We start from the raw sequence: 21,581 nt of genomic DNA, 5'->3' as shown, positions 1-21,581 counted from the left end.
AGTGTCTTCTAAAATAATGGTTCTCACACTCTAATATGCATAGGATTCATTTGGAGAGTTTCCCAGGCCCCTTCCTTAGAGATTCTGGTACAGTAGGTCGGTGGGACCCATGAATTTGTATGTCTAACAAGCTCATGGGTGATACTGGTACTTCTATAATAAAGGAGCACACTTTGAGAACTGCTGTCCTAAAGGATAATGGCAGAAATAATCTCATCTAATAATAATCTGATAACTTTTTAAAATTTATGTTCCTAATAGGAAGAGAGAAACAGGCATAATTAGAATATATCCTACACCTTTTTTAGAGTAAAAATTCCGTTTATTCATCTGTTTATTTTATTTTATTTTTTTAAAGATTTTATTTATTTATTCATGACAGATGCACAGAGAGAGAGAGAGAGGCAGAGACACAGGCAGAGGGAGAAGCAGGCTCCAGGCAGGCAGCCCGATGTGGGACTCCATCCCGGGTCCCCAGGATCACGCCCTGGGCCGAATGCAGGCTCCAAACCGCTGAGCTACCCAGGGATCCCTATTCATCTGTTTATGACACAATATACAAGAGACAAAGTGTTTCACATCCACTTCCAATTCCTTGGTATGTTCATTTCTTTGGCTAAAAGGAGAGACTAGACATGAGAGGCAGGCATTGCTTAGGCAACCAAAATAAGGATGGGGTGGGGCAATGCTAATGTCATCCTTACAGGAATAGGTACAAGGGGTCTGTTAGTTACAAGATATTTTCTAGAACTGTTAGCTGGAAACAAGGAACACCATTCCTGGATGCTCATGCCTTCATAGGCCTCAATCATTCCCACCACACAGGGACAGCAGTGCTTTCTCGCAGTCGCCCTCATGTCTTGCTGGATGTAGTCGTATGGGGACTTTCTGTACTTTCTCTGAATTCAGACCTAAATTTCAACAAGGCCACTTCACTGCAGAAGATCATGATAGATCATGATTTAGGATTTTATAGAGAGTCCCCTTATCTTTCTTGGAGTCATATAGTCAGTCAGCAAAATAGAGCACCTTGTTCTGAATGTACTGGAACTGGTTGAGGAAAGCATTTTCCAGGGCTCCTTTGACCTCCTTCTTGATACTCTTCAATGTGTCATAAGGGCTGTAGCTCTTGTACCTTTCAACTACTTTCTGGAGGTGACACACACTCGGCACAGTTGTGATGCTGATCCACTTGGGCACATCAGTTCCTTTCCTCTTCGCTCCAGTATTATAGAGATCCCAGGAGTCTTGGTCAGTCAGTTCATAATCAATGCCAGAGTCATCCTCTGCTCTTCTACCATTAGCAAGGGCAACCATCAGCTTGTGGAAGTCACTAGATGTGTTAGAAATCATGTCCTACAGATAAGTCTTGTACATTTCCTTGAGGACTCTGTTAATTTCCTGAAGATTTTGGTTGGTCCTTGAGCACATGATCTCAAAGAGTGAGTCCTCATCAGTCTCCAGCCCTTTCATGGAGGTTTTCAACTCTGAAGCATCATAGTGAGCAGGTGTTTTCAATAGGCCCCAAATCACAGTCCTCAGGTGGCTGGACAAGGCTGACTTCAGGGCTGATGCAAGTTCCTTTTTGATCCTTCTTTGGTAAGTAAAGGCAGTATCCTGTCTCTCTTCATTGCTGTGGGTGCTCAAAATGTTGACAATGGTGACCTCATCCACATCTTTGGTCCTGATGGCCTTTTCAGTGCCAGAGCATCATGCTCAGCATCAAAATTGGTGTATGCTTTCATCCACCTGTATGCATTTGGGGGCATGGAATGATCACCCTCCAAGCTGAGCTTGCAGAGAATTTCATGAACAGTAAAACATTTTGAAAGAAGCTGGGCTGGGCGCCAAGAGCTACAAGTGCCCCCAGTTTTGGAGCCTTTAGCCTTTACTTTGATAGGTGTCAAACGATGCAAAGAAAAGGCAGTTAGAGAAAAATGGCAGAGGAATCTGGGCTGGAAGGTAAATTAAAAGGTTTGTGAGGTTCAGAAAAAGTGTAATTCAGACTTTAATTAAAGCCAAATTATCCCTGTGTTGCCTGGGTGGCTCAGGTGGTTAAGCATCTGCCTTTGGCTCAGGTCATGATCCCAAGGTCCTGGGATCAAGCCCCATGTTGAGGTCCCTGCTGAACAGGTCTGCTTCTCCCTCTGCCCCTCACCTGCTTGTGCTCTCTCAAAAATAAATAAAATCTTTAAAATAAACAAACCCAAATTATCCCAACCAACAGAAGAAAGTTTAAGGATAAAAATACATCCCTATGAAGAAGAAATTGAGGCATCTCTCTCTGTGTTTATATAAACATTTGTATTTATATGTATTTACTTGACTTTTTATTTTGGAAAATATAAAAAGTAGTAAGACTAGCCTAGTGAGTCCCTGTGTATGTGTATCATCCAGCTCCGATTGTAATTTTTTTTTTTTTGCCAAATTGAAATCAGTTTCCAAAAAAGATACAGAAAAAATAAAGTCAGAGCAATGCAAATGTAAGAAGGAGGCTTAGTTCTGTAATAGCAACTGGAAAATCAAATCTTGAATGAGTAGAGCCTTGTAAGAATTGCTAAGGAAGAGTTGGGGGTGCTTTAAGTTATGATTACAGCAAGAAACAAAAAAGGGGATGTATTTGGAATTGGTACTACTGATGGATAATACAGGGAAAATGAAACTTCTGAAGTCTTACTTTGGCTTCTATCCTTTTTTTTTTTTTTTTTAAGATTTTATTTATTCATGAGAGAGAGACAGAGGCAGAGACCGAGACACAGGCAGAGACAGAGACACAGGCAGAGAGAGAAACAGGCTCCATGCAGGGAACCCTATCTGGGACTCAATCTTGAAACTCCAGGATCATGCCCTGGGTGGAAGGCAGACACTCAACCACTGAGCCATCCAGGGATCTCTGCTTCTATCCTTTTTGTCAAGGAGAATGATCTTCAACCTGAATGGGTAGAATGATCATTGATTGGTGAGGGAGACTGAAAGTTCCACGTGGTGAAGCTTCTCTAAATGGATTCAGGTATTTGGGACTAGATAAATGACATTCCAGGATGGATTCAGAAAGAACTTGCAGTTGTTCATGATCTTTGAGAGCTTTAAAAGGTAGCGGAAACTGGAGACAGAGAAGGCAGTTCCATTTTCTACAGGTGGTTTTGTTAACTACCAGCTGGTGAGCTTGACTCTAAAACCTTGGCAAGATATTGAGGATAAGGAGCACTTGGTCAACACACTGAGCAGACTCATTAAGAACAAGTTATGGGGATCCCTGGGTGGCTCAGCGGTTTAGTGCAGCCTTCAGCCCAGGGCGTGATCCTGGAGACCTGGGATGGAGTCCCACATCAGGCTCCCTGCATGGAGCCTGCTTCTCCCTCTGCTTGTGTCTCTGCCTCTCTCTCTCTCTCTCTCTCTGTCTCTGTCTCTGTCTCTGTCTCTGGGTCTCTCATGAATAAATAATAAATCTTAAAAAAAAAAGAACAAGTTCTGTCTGCATCATTTCTTCCTTTTAAAGATTAGCAGGACTGGTAGAGCAGGGAAATATGGTAGCACCAATGTGACTGGAATTCAGCTAGTCCTTTGAGCAGGTTTCTTTCTTATGTTAACTTCCCGAACGTGGCAGGATACATGAGCAGAATGTAAAGACAATTGGGTGGGTTGACCTGGCTGGCCATACCCGAAAGGAACTGCTTAGTAACTGATTTCAAACTGGACAGTGTTTCTCCAAGTGTACTCTGCAGATCTGAAACTCACTTGGAGAAAGGTGTTGAAAGCGGATTGCTGGGCTCAACCCAATTATATGAGGCCTTAGAAGCACCTTTCTTGGCTGAGGTCAGGGTCAGAGGAAGATGTGATTATGAAAGAATGGTCAGATGCAATGTTGCTCGTTTTGAAGACAGTGGAAAGGAACTAAGGGATATGGGTGGCCTATGGAAGCTAGGAAAGGCAAAGAAATGTATTCTCCTAGCCTAGATTCTCCAGAAAGGAATGCAGCCCTGTTGACACCTCGGTGTTAGCCCAGGGAGACCCGTGGTGGTCTTCTGACCTAAAGCACCGTAAGATAATAAATGTGTGTGTTAAGGTTTTATTTATTTAAAAAAGAGAGAGGGGATCCCTGGGTGGCTCAGCGGTTTAGCTCCTGCCTTTGGCCCAGGGCGCGTCCTAGAGACCTGGGATCGAATCCCACGTCGGGCTCCCGGTGCATGGAGCCTGCTTCTCCCTCCTTCTGTGTCTCTGCCTCTCTCTCTCTCTCTCTCTCTCTCTCTCTCGCTCTCTGTCATAAATAAATAAAAAATTAAAAAAAAAAAAAGAGAGCGAGAGAGAGAGAGCGCACAAGTGAAGGGAGAGGCAGAGGGAGAAGCAGACTCTCTGCTGAGCTCAGAGCCTGATGTGGGGCTTAATCTCAGGACCTCAATCCCAGAGATCATGACCTGAGCTGAAGGCAGATGATTAATGGTCTGAGCCACCCAGGTGCCCCATGAATTTGCTCTTCTTAAATATTTAAGGGGTTTTCTGCTGCAGAGATGGAATTAGGTGAGGAAGTAATTTTCAGCTTTATGGAATTATGCAGAACAGGATAGACTGTTTTCAGGGATGGTGTTGTCTATTACCAGAATATTTAAGCCAAGGCTGGGTGACTATTTGGCAGAGATATGTAGAAGGAATGTATACACTATATAGTTGATTAGACTAGAGACTTTGTTCAGCTTTTTCAACTCCAAGATACTATATAGTTTTAAGAAAAATATTTATTATATTTGTTATTCTTTGTTACCTTATATTCGTAATTGAGTCTTCTAAACTATACCACATTAATGCCACACTAAAATTATTATTTTTTTCACACTAAAATTATTATAGAATGAATGACCCAGACTTATGCTAATATTAGGCTAAACTAACATTTATGGGAAAAAAACATTCTGTTAAAGCCCAATAAAAGTAAACTGTTAGTCCTACTGTTATTTTAGGTTTATCTTTACTAGTATGGTCCAGTAGAGGGCAATATTGCACTATCAGTTTGACTTTTTGGTAGTGTGTGGAAACAGTTTTCTCACTTTATTGACTTTAAATGGATATAGTGTCTCTTAAATGTTACTTTGGTTTTGTGAAACACCTACTTCTTGACATGCACCTTGATATAGTTGGAGTTTTATTTGTCAAATCAAAACTTTTTCCCTTTCATTTTTATAATTGTATCTTCCTGCTTTACACTAAGTACTATAAATTATACGTAGCCCTGGAAATCTAACCAGAAATAAAAGCAGTACCATTTCTGTGGTAACAGTTTATATTTACAAATGTTTTTCTTGAATTCTGACAAAAGGGGGACGCCTGGGTGGCTCAGCGGTTGAGCATCTGCCTTTGGCTCAGGGCGTGATCCCGGAGTCCTGGGATCAAGTCCCACGCTGAGCTTCCTGCATGGGGCCTGCTTCTCCCTCTTCCTATGTCTGTGCCTCTCACTCTCTCTCTGTCTCTGTCTCTCATGAATAAATAAATTAAATCATCAAAAAAAAATTCTGACAAATGGGTATTTAAAAGACTGGATTTGTTGAAATCACTTTGACTTCAAGTACAGAGACTACACTTCCAAGTTCATATTGTGTATGCAGGCTCATTCGTTACCTAGACTTTGATTTAGCATGTGTATTTTCAGCTTTTTGTTCATTTTCAGTGACATCTCAGATTCTTATTTTGTATAAGCACCTTGCCTAAATCACTTTTTGTTCTTTCTCACCTATCTTTTAAAAGCACCTCAGCGTTCACTTTGGCCAACAAACTTTTTCTGAGATTACTAAGAAGTGTTCAGAATTTGTAGCCCTAGTTTTCATTAGGTTTGTTGTGTAGACCTTACTTCAGTTCCTGTGTGGTCCACTAAATCACGCAGAACATATTTTTATAAGGTTGCTGAATGAGACACTGAAAAACAGGCAAAATTATAGAGATCACTGTCTCTGGCTGTTAAGTATCTTTCAGTGGACTCTCCATGAATGGGGTGGGGGGATTGTAACCTTGCTATGTTTTGGATATACTGGCTGCAATTTTAAAAACGTTTTAGAGGACATGAAGCAACTTAAACCTATCTTCCTTATAAAAAAGTAACTCTCAAAGCATGTCCCTGTGAGCACAACACCAGTGTATAAAGGTCTGCATCATTAGAATCACAGAATTATAGATCTGCAGGAGACCTTGGTGATCTAGAACAGGGCTCCCAGCTTTTTATGGTACTCATTGAAAAATGATGATAATGTATATGGCTGTGATTTGTCAGAGCTCTGAGTATGCCCCAGCCTCAGTGTAAATCCATTCAGAATCTCTGATGAAGAATCCAGGAGTTCTTAACTTTGAGTTTAAGGTGATCCCCTTTTAATTTCTGACCATTCAATGAATCCTCTATATCTGTGGTTTAGAAAGAAGATATGCTTAGATGATTTTCTTTTTCAGCCTCAGATTGGGACTATTTCACTCATCATAACACTCATCCTTCTTTTTAGAAGAGAAAAATCAAAGCTCATGTAATGTGGCATATTGGAATTTGGATGTGCCTCCTTGATTTGTGCTCTTTTTTGTTTTTAGACCATATCATCTTTTCACCTTATATTCTCACGTGTTTTTATTTACCCGATTGCCTTGGCTCTATGGGCATTGCCTTTTCTTAACTATTACATTTATTAAGCCATACACTCAACATAAACAAGGATCAAAGGATCACCAGAATGATGAATCCAGTCAAAGATGCTGCATCAGGAGGAACATGAGACTAGACATGGTAGTATGTTCAGGATTCTATTATATTACTCAGTACATAGCTGGCACCTGTGTTCCAAGAGAGAAAAGAAGAGTAACATGCAATTCATCAAACTTTATACAGAACCCCAGTCCTGGTTAGGATGGGCGAATCAGTTGTCCAGCTGTCAAGGAGTCACAGCAGGTATTGAAGAAGCCTAATAACCCATTATTAGGGAAGCAGGCACAGGAGAGCCCAACATATAAAACAAAAACCTAATCCTGAGGTTACTGCAGCATGCAACAAAGAGGAATGGAACCTGTTCTTGGGAATGAGATGCCATGGTGAAGCAGGACTACGAATAAGACTGATTATAAAGCCCACCACAAGGGCACCTGGGTGGCTCAGTGGTTGAGCGTCTGCCTTTAGGTCAGGTTGTGATCCCGGGGTCCTGGGATCAAGTCCTGCATCAGGCTCCCTGCGTGGAGCCTGCTTCTCCCTCTGCCTGTGTCTCTACCTCTCTCTCTCTCTCTCTGTCCCTTATGAATAAATAAAAATCTAAAATTAAAAAAAAATAATAAAGCCTACCACAGTAGCATAATATTGAATTTAGGAACAGTTGGTGGATATTCAAACATATGTTTAAATACATGAATATGCATATATTTACTTCCTAGCTTTGTTTTTTTCTTGGCTTGACCTAGCTAAGTATAGGTTGCTGTGACTTATCAACCCAGGTGGATGGTTGAGAGGTAGCAGGGTGCAGTAAGAACACGAGGCAGCCTTAAAATTTTGAAGTTTATTGTTTTAATTTGGATAGTCTCATCCTTGTGAATTGTTACGCTTTTGCATCTTTAAAATTTATGATAAGAAATATAAGATATAAGAAATACAATAAGGAATAGAAGATAAAGGAAATCATTTTTCTTTAAAACTCAGTTTCCCCATCAGATACAATATATTATCACATTGCTACTTACCAACTATTGAGTTCCTTATCAAACTTTTTTCTCATTAATTTTAGGACTTTGTGGCCTAGTAAACTAAGTTTCAGAAAAAGGGAAGTTCTAATTTAGGCTCTGCCTATTTCAGATTTGGGTTTCTCTTATTACATAGAGAAGTAATGTCAACTATTCTTTTCTTTCTGATATCACCACCATATTTTAGGCTTAGTAATTCAAACCTACTAAATTATTATTTTTATATAATTTGAAATATATTTTTATATATGTAATATTTATAATTTAATCATCCTAACCCCTTGAAATTGGTGTTATTATTATCCCTATTATACAGGATGAAATTGCAACTCAAGGGTCACATTGCTAGTAAATAACAGACCTAGGATTTAAAAATTCACCGGTCCAACTCTAAAGTTTATGCTGTTGTTTATTGCTATATCCTACTAACTATGTTGTGATTTGATAAGATTTCAGAAGCGAGTTATTGTGTTGCTGTATTTACAGGAGAGACTTAGCCTAGGTTTTGATCTTGTGGAACCAGAATTTATATTATAACAAGAATGAGGATAAATCACCAGTTGATTTGGTGATTCTCTAAAAATATGGCTTTAAAAATAAAATTATAGGAGTGTCTGGGTGGCTCAGTCAGTTAAGCGTCTGTCTTGGGTTCAGGTCATGATCTCAGGGTCCTAGGATAGAGTTTCCCCCTACCCCTCAGCAGTGAGTCTACTTCTCCCTCCCCTCCTACCCCTCTCCCTGCTTGTGCTCTCTCTTTCATATAAATAAATAAAATCTTTAAAATAAAAGAGTCCCTAAAATTACATTTTTAAAGACTTTCCTACCACACTCATACTCAGATTTTTTTATCAGATGACTGGAGTAGATGCAGAATAGGTTTTGCATCAAATATTTTATTACACTAGATATCTTAAAATAGAGGAATTTCCAGTAATTTTTGTGAGGATTTTCCTTTGATCTTGGGAAGATTGGTACACCTGGGTGTGAGGTACTGGGTTATGATGTTATAGTCCCTTAATAATTGGGGAGGGGAGTGACAGTAAGGTTTTCAACCAAGTCACAGATATGTCCAAATGTTCAAGAAGAGGGGCTGGTGGAAGGTGCCACCCTGAAGTCAGACTCATCCAACTTCATTATTGACTTGTCTGAAACCTCTTTCTTAAAAAATAGTGCCAGTACTTACTTTTCTTCCCTTTTATTTTTTTTTCTTTTCTTTTCTTCCCTTTTAGATAAAAGAAAGATGAATGAAGTAGTTTTAGAGTAGGTCAGTTAAAAAGTGTTGATTAATGGTAGTGCTACAGCTGTTCCTGCTTTTTTAAAAAATATTTTATTTATTTATTCATGAGAGACACAGAGAGAGAGAGAGGCAGAAACACAGGCAGAGGGAGAAGCAGGCTCTGTTCAGGGAACCTGACGTGGGGCTCGATCCCGGGTCTCCAGAATCACGCCTTGGGCCGAAGGCAGGCGCCAAACCACTGAGCCACCCGGGCTGCCCAGTTCCTGCTTTTTTTTTTTTTTTAAATCGGTTTTTTTGGGTGCCTGGGTGACTCAGTGGTTGAGCATCTGCCTTCAGCTCAGGTCGTGATCCTGGGGTCTTGGGATCAAGTCCCACATTGGGTTCCCCGCAGGAAGCCTGCTTCTCCCTCTGCCTAAGTCTCTGCCTCTCTCTCTGGGTCTCTCATGAATAAATAAATAAAATCTTAAAAAAAAATAGGTTGTGTTGCTTAAAATATTGGAAGTTATCTTTACAAATCTTCCCTTTTAAATAAAATCTGCTCTGTTTTTCTTCACTGATATTAACACAGAATCAATACTAATAGAATCCTTTTTCTAGAGTAGATACCATCCAAGGCCCACTTGGAAATGTTTATCTGAGAAATTTTTTTCTAAGAAAACTGTCTTTCTCCTTGCCATTATTATTATTTTAAAATTTTAATTCCAGGGGCACCTGGGTGGCTCAGTCAGTTAAGCGTCTGCCTTCAACTCAGGTCATGATCCCGGAATCCTGGGATCAAGCCCCACATGGTCAGGTTCATTGCTCATGGCGTTGGAGGAGGGATCTGCTTCTCTCTCTCTCTCTCTCTGTCCCCTCCCACTTGTGCTCTCTTTCTGTCTCTTTCAAATAAATAAATAAAATCTTGATTTTTTTTTCTTTTTAGTTCCAGTATGGTTAACATACAATGTTGTATTAGTTTCAAGTGAAATACAGGGATTCAACAATTCCATACATAAACCTAGTGCTCATCACAAGTGCACTCCTTATTCCCCATTGTCTATTTTACCCATTCCCCCATCCACCTCCATCAATTTGTTCTCTAGAGTTCAGAGTCTGTTTCTTGACTTGCCTATCTCTCTTTCTCTTTTCCTTTGCTTTTTTGTTTTGTTTCTTAAATTCCACATATGAATGAAATCTTTGTCATTTTTATCATGCATAGTTATCCAATTTTTTAATGCTATAAACATTTTTCAACAAATTTGGATACTCTGATTATTTATAAAACTCATGTAAAAGACTTTAGTTGGACATTGGGCTGTCATTTCTCAGTGCTACTTCCTTTTTATTGCTTGTATATTTTGGTTTAACAATTATTAGAGATCAGCTGGATGTATGGCAGTCTCTACAGAGCAGTCACTAGCAGAAGGAAGAAGTCAATTTTTTTAATTTTAAAACAAACATATAATATATACATGGCAAATTAAAGAGTCATATATTGTTTTCATTATATCATAGTTTAAAAGCTATTCATGTAACTGTTGATGTATTGCTATGATTGAAACTCTTGATGGTTTTTTCAGAGATCTGCCTGTCTCTGAAGTGATTGTTAAAATGTTACTGTGAGTATTTGGGCAGACATAATGTCAGGGGAACTAACTTGGGTGGGGAAAAAATAAAATGGATTTTATTTAAATGTAGTCATGAAGCATGTAAAAGGAAATGAAAAAATGAAATAGATGCAAAGGTGCCAAGACAGGTAGCTCTTTTATGCTTCTATTAAGAGTCATAATATGGTTTCTTTTCAGAATTCAGTTCACATCTAGGATTTGTTTTCTTTGAAACTAGAATGTTATGATGTGTAATGATTATATGATATTCATTTGGTATTATCACCATAAATTCACGTTAGAAACCATGAGATAGTGATTTTAGTGAGACCTGCATCCCATTTCTGAAAGCATCTCAGAAATCCTCACCTTATCAAGGAAGTGGGCATGTGGACTCAAGCCCTATTAAGTAAATCAGTAACCAGGCATGAGTGGTAAATTGGTATTTCAAAAGATTTTTAAATATGCAGACATGTATTCAGGACACTTCTGTTGGATAGCATTCTTATTCATGATGTAATTAACCTGAGTTATTTTGCAAATAGGATTGAAATGTACTACAAGTATCTTCTGTAGAGCTTTTAATCACTCACTACAGGTATAGAGTACTGAATAAGAGTGCGTGTTTGTTTGGATAAATGATATTCTGTTAGCACATAGACTTTTTTTCCTGAACTTGTGATATAGTTTGTCGATTGGTTAACATGTTGGATATCTTAGGTAAAGTCTTATTCCCATTTGTTTGGTCTTTCATTTCTCATAGTTTAAGTAGTGAGCTTATAGTAAACACAGATTATATGATGAGTCCTCGAAGTTGAAATCTACCTTAGAGGGGTGCCTGAGTGGCTCAGTCGGTTAAGTGTCTACCTTCAGCTCAGGTCGTGATCCCAGGGTCCTGGAATCAAGCCCCACATCAGGCTCTTGCTCAGAGGGGAGCCTGTTTCTCCCTCTCCCTCTGCCTGCTGCTCTGCCTGCTTCTGCTCACTCTCTCTGTCAGATAAATAAATAAAATCTTACCAAAAAAAAAAAAAAAAAAAAGCTATCCTAGAGTAGAAATATTCTTTTCTTTTTAATAAGTTTTTATTTTTATATTCATCAGTGGTTAACTCTGGTCTTCTCCTCTCACGTAAGTATTGTCTTTGCTCGTAAAACTAGAGTTTAAATGGGCCTGATTTTGAACTTTATATAATAATGGAATCATAACATGATAAATCTTTTGTGCCTGGCCTCTTTCATTTGATATCATTTTTGAGAGATTCATCTTTATTGCTATGTGGAGCTATAATTTGTTCATTTTCATTGCTATACAGTATTCAGCTGCATGAAAATACTGCAATTTATTCATGCTGTTATAAATGGATATTAAGTTCATTTCTGGTTTTTGGCTATTTCCAACAGTAAAACCATAAGCATTCTTGTAGCCGTATTCTACACGTGCAGACATAGAATTGCTGAGTCATAAGGAATACATTTAAATAATATAATCTGAATTAACACTATGATTTACAGCCTACTAATCAGCTTTATTAGCTCATTCCTCCTAAATCAACTTAATGACAACAGCCTTAACTTTTCACTCGTATTTTCTGACTCCCTGTCAGTGCCCTTATTAACATTAATGACATGACTTCTTCCACTAATACCCATAACCAGTCAGTTTCATCTATCACTAGATGAAAGAATCACTAACCTTCCTTAAAAACTATATATTACAATACTATTTATGCCACAGATATTCTTAATGACAACTTTTACTGCTACAGAATTAATCTTTTATATTTTATTTGTAGCAACATTAGTTCCAACCTTAATCATTATTACCCTCTAAGGAAACCAAACAGAATGATTAAATGCAGGACTTCATTTTATATGCTAGTAGGATCAGTCCCACTTCTCATTGTCCTAATCTTTATCCAAAATCTTATACGTTCACTGAACTTTTAATAATTCAATACTGGACTGAAGCTAGTTCTTGACATAATATTTTCTTAAGACTAACATGCCTAATAGCATTTATAGTAGAAATACTTCTCTATGGCCTACACCTCTGATTACCAAAAGCATGTTTGAAACCCCTCGCTGTTGGATCCAAAGTTTGTGTAGCCATACAACTCAAACTAGGCAGCTACAGAACATTACGAGCTACAACACTAAACCCCCTAATAAATTACATGCATATCCTTTTCTTACATTATCCTTATGAGGAATAATTATAACCAGCTCCATCTGTCTATGGAAAACAGACTTAAAATTACTCATTGCATATTCCTCTGTCAGCCACATAGCACTAGTAATCGTAGCCATTCTTATCTAAATACCATGAAGTTATATAGGAGCTACATCTCTAATAATTGCCCACAGCTTTACATTATCAGCACTGTTTTGCCTAGCAAATTTAAACTATGAACAAATTCCCAGCTGAACTATAATTCTAGCTCGGGGATTACAGACTTCTCCTTCTACTAATAGCAGCATGATGACTTCTAGTGAGCCTTACCAATTTGGCCTTACCCCCAACAATTAGCCTAATTGGAGAACTATTTGTAGTTACATCATCATTTTCATGATCCAACATTACCATTATGCTAAGGAATTAACATTGTTATTCCTACCCTATATTAGCCATAACATCATGAGGCAAATATAAGTGCCACTTCAAAAATTTTAACCATCATTCATATGAGAAAAGGCTCTCATAGCCCTACATTTACTACCCTTCCTACTTTTATCACTTAACTCACAAATTATTTTGATGTCCATCTATTGTAAATATAGTTTAATAAAAACATTAGATTGTGAATCTAATAGTAGAAATTCAAAACTTATTTACTGAGAAAGTATGTAAGAATTAATTCATGCCTCCATGTATAAAAAATATGGCTTTTCAAACTTTTTTTTCTATTTTAAAGATCTTATTTGAGAGAAGCAAGAGTGAGTGAGCACATAAATGGGGGGAGGGGTAAAGGGAGAGAGAGAAGCAGACTCCCCACTGAGCAGGGATTCCCAATTCAGGCTCGATCCCAGTACCCTGAGATCATGACCTGAGCCAAAGTCAGATGCTTAACCCACTGAGCCACCCAGGTGCCCTGTTTTCAGATTTTTAACAGATAGAAGTAATAATCCATTGGTCTCAGGAACCAAAAAATTGGTGCAACTCCAAATAAAGGTAATAAATCTATCGACATCTTATACTAAGTGCACTATGTTAACTTTACCAATCATAAAAATCTAAGATGTATAAAAGCATCTATATCCATACTGTGTAAAAATTATCATCTATGCCTTTATCCCACAATAGTCATTTACTCAGGCCAAGAAAAAATTATTTCACACTGACACCAAATAATCAAACCTTAAAACTATTGCTTAACTTTAAACTAGATTATTTCTCGGTGCACCTGGGTGGCTCAATTGGTTAAGCATCTTCTCTCACCTTGGGTCATAGTCCTGGAGTTCTGGGATTGAGCCCCACATTGAGCTCCCTGGTTAATGGGGAGTCTGCTTGTCCTTCTCCCTCCCCTACACCCATCCTTGTGCTCTCTCCTGTGTGCTCTCTATCCAAATAAATAAATGAAATCTTCAAAAAAAAAAAAAAAAACTAGATCATTTCTCAATAGAATTTCTACTAGTAGCACATTTTGTTACATGGTCAAGTATAGAGTTCTCTATATGAAATATACATTCAGAGCCCAATATTAACCAATTTTTCAAATACTTAACATTCCTTATTACTAATCTAATCTTAGTCACTGCCAGCAACCTCTTCCAACATTTCATCGGATGAAAAGGAGTAGGAATTATGTCACTTCTACTAATTAATAATACACCTGAACAAATACAAACACTACTGTCCTCCAAACTATTCTATATAACTGCATTGGAGATGTTGAATCTATTATATCAATAGCATGATTGCTATTCAACGTAAAGTCATGAGATGTTCAACAAATTTTTAAACTCAACCTTAACTATGTTAATCACCTATTAATTGGATTTTCTGAAGCTATAACTGGCAAATTTGCCCAATTTGGCCTTCACCCATGACTTTCCTCAGCCATTAAGGGCCCTACACCCATGTCAGCCCTACTTTATTCAAGTGTCATAGTTGCAGCAGGTGGAAACTAATCTGTTTCTACCCATTAATAGAAAACAACAAAGCCACTCAAATATTAACACTGCCTAGGAGCTATCACCACATTATTTATAGCAATCTGTTCTAACTCAAAATGATATTAAAAAGAGTGTTGCTTTTTCCACCTCAAACCAATTAGGCCTAATGATATTAACTGTATTAATAGTATTAATCAACCATATCTAGCACTCCTACACAGTCCTGCGTTACAGTTTTTGGCTATTACGAACAAAGCTGCTCTGTACAAACTTTTATTTATTTATTTATTTATTTTTAATAGATTTTTTATTATTTATTCATGATAGTCATAGAGAGAGGAGAGAGAGGTAGAGACACAGGCAGAGGGAGAAGCAGGCTCCATGCCCGGAGCCCGACGCGGGACTCAATCCCGAGACTCCGGGATGGCACCCTGGGCCAAAGGCAGGCGCTAAACCGCTGAGCCACCAGGGATCCCCTGTACAAACTTTTAAGTATAATTCTTTGTGTGGATATATGTTTTCATTTTTTCTGGATAAATATTATAGAGTGTAATAGCGAAGTCATATGGCAGGTATATATTTAATCTAATGAGATACTGCCATTCAGTTTTCCTAAGTGGATTTACCAGTTTACGTTTATATTCCTGCTGTAGTTATGTGAGCATTGTAGTTGCTTCACATCCTTGGCAACCCCTGATATTGTCACTTTCTTACATTTGAGCCAATCTAGTGGGTGTGTAGAGATTGTGTATCTATTTTTCTAATGACTATTAATGTTGAGCATCTTTTCATGTAGTTAATTGCCATTCATTCTTCAATGTGAAGTTTCTTCTCACATTCTCACATTTGACTTTGTCAAATCTTTTGCCCATTTAAAAAAATTGGGTTGTCTTCTTTTCATTGAGTTGTAATAGTTCTTAATATATTCTAGATCAAAATCCTTATTATGTATATATGTATTTTTTATGTTTTTTAATGTTTTTTTTAATGTATATATGTATTACAAATATTATCTCCCATGTTGTGGCTTGTTCTTTAGTTTTCTTAATGATATTTGTCAAAGAGGAGAAGTTTCTACTTTTGTTAAAATACAATTCATCAGCTTTTTATTCTTATGGTTCATGCTGTTCATGTCCTAGCTAACAAATCTTGTATACTGCAAGTTTGCAAAGATTTTCTATGATGTTTTATTCTAAAAGTTTTCTTCCTTAAAGCTTTTATGTTTATAGCTGTCTTTTATACCTCAGTTAATTTTTAAAAAGATTTTATTGATTTACTTAAGAGACAGAGAGAAAACATGAGTGGGGGATGGACCAGGGGAAGAGGCAGAGGGAGAAGGAGAAGCAGACTCCTCACTGATCAGGGAACTTGCAGGAACCTGCAGGGTTTTTGATCCCAGGAACCTGGGATCATGACCTGAGCTGAAGGCAGATGCTCAACTGACTGAGCCACCCAGGTGCCCCCTGAGTTAATTTTTTTAATGTACTGTGAGGTAAAAGTTGGTGTTTTTCTTTCTCTCTCTTTTTTTTTTCAGTACCCTCTGATGAAAAAAACCCTTTTTTTAAAAAAAAAAAAATATATTTATTCATGAGCAACACAGAGAGAGAGAGGCAGAGGAGACAGGCAGAGGGAGAAGCAGGCTCCATGCAGGGAGCCCGATGTGGGACTTGGTCCTGGGACTCTGGGATCACCCTCTGACCCAAAGGCAGACACGCTCAACCACTGAGCCACTCAGGTGTTCCAAAAACCTTTCTTTCTCTGTGATTTCTTTGCTACCTTTGTAGAAAATAAGCATATGTGTTTATTTACATATGTATTTCTTTACTCCCTGTTCAATACCACTGATATATTGGTACATCCATGTATCAGTAGTATACTATCTTGATTACTACATCATTATAGTGTATCTTGAAAATAGCATAAATCTTTGAGTATATTCTCTTTAAAATTTGCTTTGGTAATGCTAGGTCTTTTGCATTTACATACAGATTTTAGAATTGTCAATTTTTTTTTTTAATTTGCTTAAATTTTGACCGGAATTGCATTGAATTTTTAGATAAACTTGATAAGAATTGACATCTTGAAGGCACCTAAGTGGCTCAGTCAGTTAAGCATCTGCCTTCAGCTCAGGTCATGATCCCGGGGATCTGGGATCGAGCCCACATGGGGCTCCCTACTCAGCAGGCAGCCTGCTTCTCCTTCTCCCTCTGCTATTCCCCCTGCTTGTGCTCCCTGGCTCCTCTCTATCTGTCAAGTACATAAATTAAATCTTAAAAAAAAAAAAGAAATCTTGACAATATTGACATCTTGACAATATTGTATTTTCCAATGCATGAATGTGGTACATTTCTTCATTTATTTTGACCTTTAATTTCTTTCAGCACTGGTTTATAGTTTTCAGTGTACAGATTTCACACATGTTTTAAAAGTTTATCCCTGGGATGCCTGGGTGGCTCAGTGGTTGAGGATCAGCTCAGGGCGTGATCCTGGGGTCCTGGGAAGGAGTCCCACATCAGGCTCCCGGCATGGAGCCTGCTTCTCCCTCTGCCTATGTCTCTGCCTCTCTTTCTGTGTCTCTCGTGAGTAAATAAATAAGATCTTTAAAAAATAAAAATAAAAAACAAAAACAAAAGTTTATCCCTAAGAATTTCATCATTTTGGGTTCTCTTAGAAGTGGAATTCTATTTTTATTGCATTTTTCAATTTTTCATTGCTGGTCTGTAGAAATACAGTTGATTTTTATAACCTTGTGATCCGCAGTTTTGCCTAATTTTTTTATAGTTGTAATAATTTTATTGTAGACTTAAGATATTTTACAACATGATAATCTTTTTATTATAAATTTAGTTTCTTCAGTTGATACTGCTCTTTTCAGGTTTCCTACTGTTTCTTGTGTCATTCACAATTCATATCTTTTAAGGAATTTGTTTCATCTAAGTTGTCAGGTTTATTGACATAGAGTGTTTCATAATATTTCTTTATTGTGGTATCTTATTCCCTGATGATGGTCATTTGTGTCTTTTCCCCCCTGTGATCAGGCCTGCTAGAGATTTACCAGTATTATTGGCCTTTTTCTTATGACCCTGAGATCATGACCTGAGCTGAAATCAAGAGTTGCTGCCCAAGTGACTGAGGCACCCAGGCACCCCAAACTGTCAGTCTTTCTGTCTTTTGTGCTTGGAAATTTTAACAACAAAAGAATATTTTTTGTTTGTTTGTTTCTTGAAGTTTTGGTAGACTTTACTTGTAAAACCATTTGAGAGGGTACAAAGGTAGATCTTTATTACTTCTTCAGTTGAAAGTTATTTGATTTTATTCCTCCTTCTGGAGTCAAATTTTAATTATTTGTATTTTCCTTAATTGTCCATTACATTCAGATAAGTAGTTCTCCAAGCTTGGTCTAGGGACCTCCAGGGTCCTTACAAGGGATCTATGAGGTCAAAGATATTTTCATAATAATATATAATTGCCTCTTCATTCTCATTCTCTCAGTAGTATGCAGTAGAGTTTTCCAGAGGCTATATGCTATGTACTGTTGCAGCAAATTGAATATAGAAGCAGATATGAAAATAAAACTATCTTTTATTAAGACATGTTAAAGAGAATTGCAAAAATGTATCATAATGCCACAATTCTCATTAAATTGTTTTTTCTGAAAAATATAGTATTTTTTCATGTTTATGTTAACATGTAATGGATTTATTACTTTTGTTATTAATTTCAAATGAATTAAATATTTTAAAAATTCATTGTTTTAATTGCTAATATTTTTAATTGCTAATATTATAATTATTAATAGATATAACCAGCATAAAAAAAGCTATTTTGGTCCTCAAAAAATTTTAAGACACTAAAGAGTACTGAAACTAAACTGTTTGAGAACCACTGATCTAGATTTAAGAATTTAATTTTTTTATAAAGATTTTATATTTATTTATTTATTCATGAGAAAGAGAGAGAGAGAGGCAGAGACACAGGCAGAGGGAGAAGTAGTCTCCATGCAGGAAGCCTGACATGGGACTCGATCCTGGGTCTCTAGGATCACGCCCTGGGCTGAAGGCAGCGCTAAACCGCTGAGCAACCTGGACTGCCCAAGAATTTAATTTTTTGAGGATGTATGTACTCTTCTGTAATACTTGAAATCTTTGAATAGAAAATTATGTACAGGTATATATATCTGCATCTGTATGTACACATACATTTTTGTCTTTACATATTTGTTGTGTATCCTTGTGTGCTTATGAGCAGAACCCCAACTTAGATGAAAGAACTGGCTTCATTGGTGTTTTGGGTCTTCTTTGTGGCTGATTTTGTCCACAGGCCAAGTTTCCAGAAGTGATTGATTGATTGATCTATCTATCTATCTATTTATTGAAGATATATTTATTTATTTATTCATGATAGACACAGAGAGAAAGAGGCAGAGACATGGGCAGAGGGAGAAGCAGGCTCCATGCCGGGAGCCTGACGCGGGACTGGATCCCAGGACTGCAGGATCACGCCCTGGGCCAAAGGCAGGCGCCAAACCGCTGAGCCACCCAGGGATCCCCCTACAGAAGTGATTTAGACTTGTGAGCTGGCAGGCTTCAGATAGGAAGCCTGGATGAAAAGAATAGGGTTTCCCAGCCCCAGCAGGAAGGGTGGGAGACTCCCTCAGGGAAGTTGTTCTCATAGACCAACTGGTGGTTGTGCTGGATTTTTTGAAACCCATGTTGTGCTCAAAGTAAGAATCCAGAAGTATCCCTAGATTGAGGCTTCATGGTCCAGAGTTTTGGCCACTATAACTCCTATGCCTGGTATGTTTTGGGGGGCCTGCAGTCTATGCATACCAGCCATCTGTGCTCAGTGCACTCCCTTCTCCAATTCCACTGAGCTGGACTATTTGATCTTCTTGTCTCTAAGGACTGTTCAGAAGCTTCTGCCTTTAACAGTACCCATGGAGCTGTTGCAGGGTCCAATTCCCTGGGCCCAGTACCTCCTACCTGCCACCTGTGCACCAGAAGCTCCTTCTGGGAAGGGTATCCAGCACAGTGTGAAGCAAAGAGTTTCTGGCTAAGATTAGAACCAGGAACAGGGTTATAGCCTGGTAAAACCTCAGGTTACGTTTTCAGGAAATGGACTGTTGAACAAAAGTTAGTTTGAAGGCAGTGAGATCCCAGACTAGAAAAAAACTTAATCCTGCTTGCTGTACTTTTGAAAATCATTCCCTTTATCCTGAAGTGTGTGTAGGCAGGTCAAGCAATTACCTGGATTTTTACAGTAGCCTCCTAGGAGCTGTCTCTGCTTCCATGCTTGTCCCTTATCACTTTAAAAAGTAAGTCAGTTTAAGTCCTTCCTTCATTCTCTCCATCAACCTCAGAGTAAAATCAAATTCCTTTAATTGCCTCCAAGAGCTTATACTGGCCCTTCCCTAGTACTGTACCTCAGTTCTTTGATTTCATCACTTGTTTCTCTCTTCTTCCACTGTTGGCTGAACATTGGTCTCCTCGCTGTTTATTCATGGGACACACCAGACACAACTGCCTCAGAGCTTTTGTTTGCTGTTCCATCTGCCTAAAATGTCTCTTCTTCAGATATACTCATAGCGTATTCCCTCACTGCCTTCATTTCTTTCTTCAACAGTGTCCTTTTTGGTGAGGCTTTCCCTGGCTACACTCTTTGAAGTTGCAAATCCCTTCTTCCATTCCCCATTCCTCTTTCACTTTTCCCCACTCCATTTATCACTTTACACTGCATTTATTTCATTAAGATAGTATGTGACTTAATTTACTTGTTTTGTTCGTTTCCTCATTCTTGGCTATTAGTTTTACAAGGGTAAGAGTTTATATCTGCTTTGTTTACTAAGAGATGCCTAACACACATGGGCATGCACAATTACCTGCCACTGGCTGTGGTTACTCTGAACCATATTCAGCGTGTCTTGTCCACGCTGTGCAGGTCTCCCCAGCAGTAACAGTGGCAGTTTATATGTACACAAAGGTCAGAGTAAAAGGAAGAAATGGTGAATAGGAGGAAGGAGGTCCTACCTTCTCTTCTATCCCCCAGGGGCCCTCCCACTTTTTATCTTTGCTGAACAAACAGAAAACCTTTGAGGTTGAGATAATATACAGTGGAGAAAGAAACAGAGAAAATTATGTTCCAAAATAAATGACAGTGTATTCTGTACTTTCTATCATGTTATTTTAAAAGAATAAAAGAAAATGAGGGGGAAAACCCCAAACCTTCTCCAACTATGTGGTTCTAGTACCTTTTTTGATTTCTGTTGGTGTTTGCTTATACTAAGATGCAGTAAGTGATTTTCGAACTTGTTTGCTTCTATATCCTTCTCCTCCAAAAGAATTTTGAGAAAATATGTACGCCCTCACATATTTTTGAATTGACATCTAAAATATTTCAATTATAAGTCGAATTGGTAGTAAAGCATATCACTTTTAAAAATGTTTCCATTGGGGCAACTGGGTGGCTCAGTGGTTGAACGTCCAACTGCCTTTGGCTCAGGTCATGATCCCGGGGTCCTGGAATTGAGTCCTGTTTCTCCCTCTGCCTGTGTTTCTGCTTCTCTCTCTCTCTCTGTCTCTCATGAATAAATAAAAATCAAATCTCAAAAAAATGTTTACATTGGAAGGAATTCATGGGGTTGGATTTTCTTTAAAAAAACAAAACAAACAAACAAAAAAAACTTGAGCCCATCTCTCTCAAACAAACAAATAAAAAACCAAAAAAGGTAATGGAGATAGAATAAACAAGATTAGGGCAGCCCCAGTAGTGCTGCCATCAGCCCAGGGCCTGATCCTGGAGACGCGGGATCAAGTCCCACGTCAGGCTCCCTGCGTGGAGCCTGCTTCTCCCTCTGCCTGTGTCTCTGCCTCTCTCTCTCTCCTCTCTGTGTATTCTCATGAATAAATAAATACAATCTTAAAAAAAAAAGAATAAACAAGATTGGCCTAATGGTAACT

The 21,581-nt window shown here is 38.2% G+C and overlaps 1 protein-coding gene and 1 pseudogene across 10 annotated transcripts in view; one reads left to right on the top strand and one right to left on the bottom strand.

Annotated features, from left to right (window-relative positions):
• Positions 1-21,581, top strand: part of PUS10 (pseudouridine synthase 10) — a 74,447-nt gene that overhangs the window by 12,155 nt on the left and 40,711 nt on the right. The gene's annotated exons all lie outside the window — the stretch shown is intronic.
• On the bottom strand, positions 805-13,096 carry LOC119876710 (annotated as a pseudogene).

The sequence above is a fragment of the Canis lupus genome, chromosome 10 (genome assembly GCF_011100685.1).
Source record: "Canis lupus familiaris isolate Mischka breed German Shepherd chromosome 10, alternate assembly UU_Cfam_GSD_1.0, whole genome shotgun sequence".
NCBI lineage: Eukaryota > Metazoa > Chordata > Mammalia > Carnivora > Canidae > Canis > Canis lupus.
This window is presented reverse-complemented; position numbering and strand designations above follow the sequence as displayed.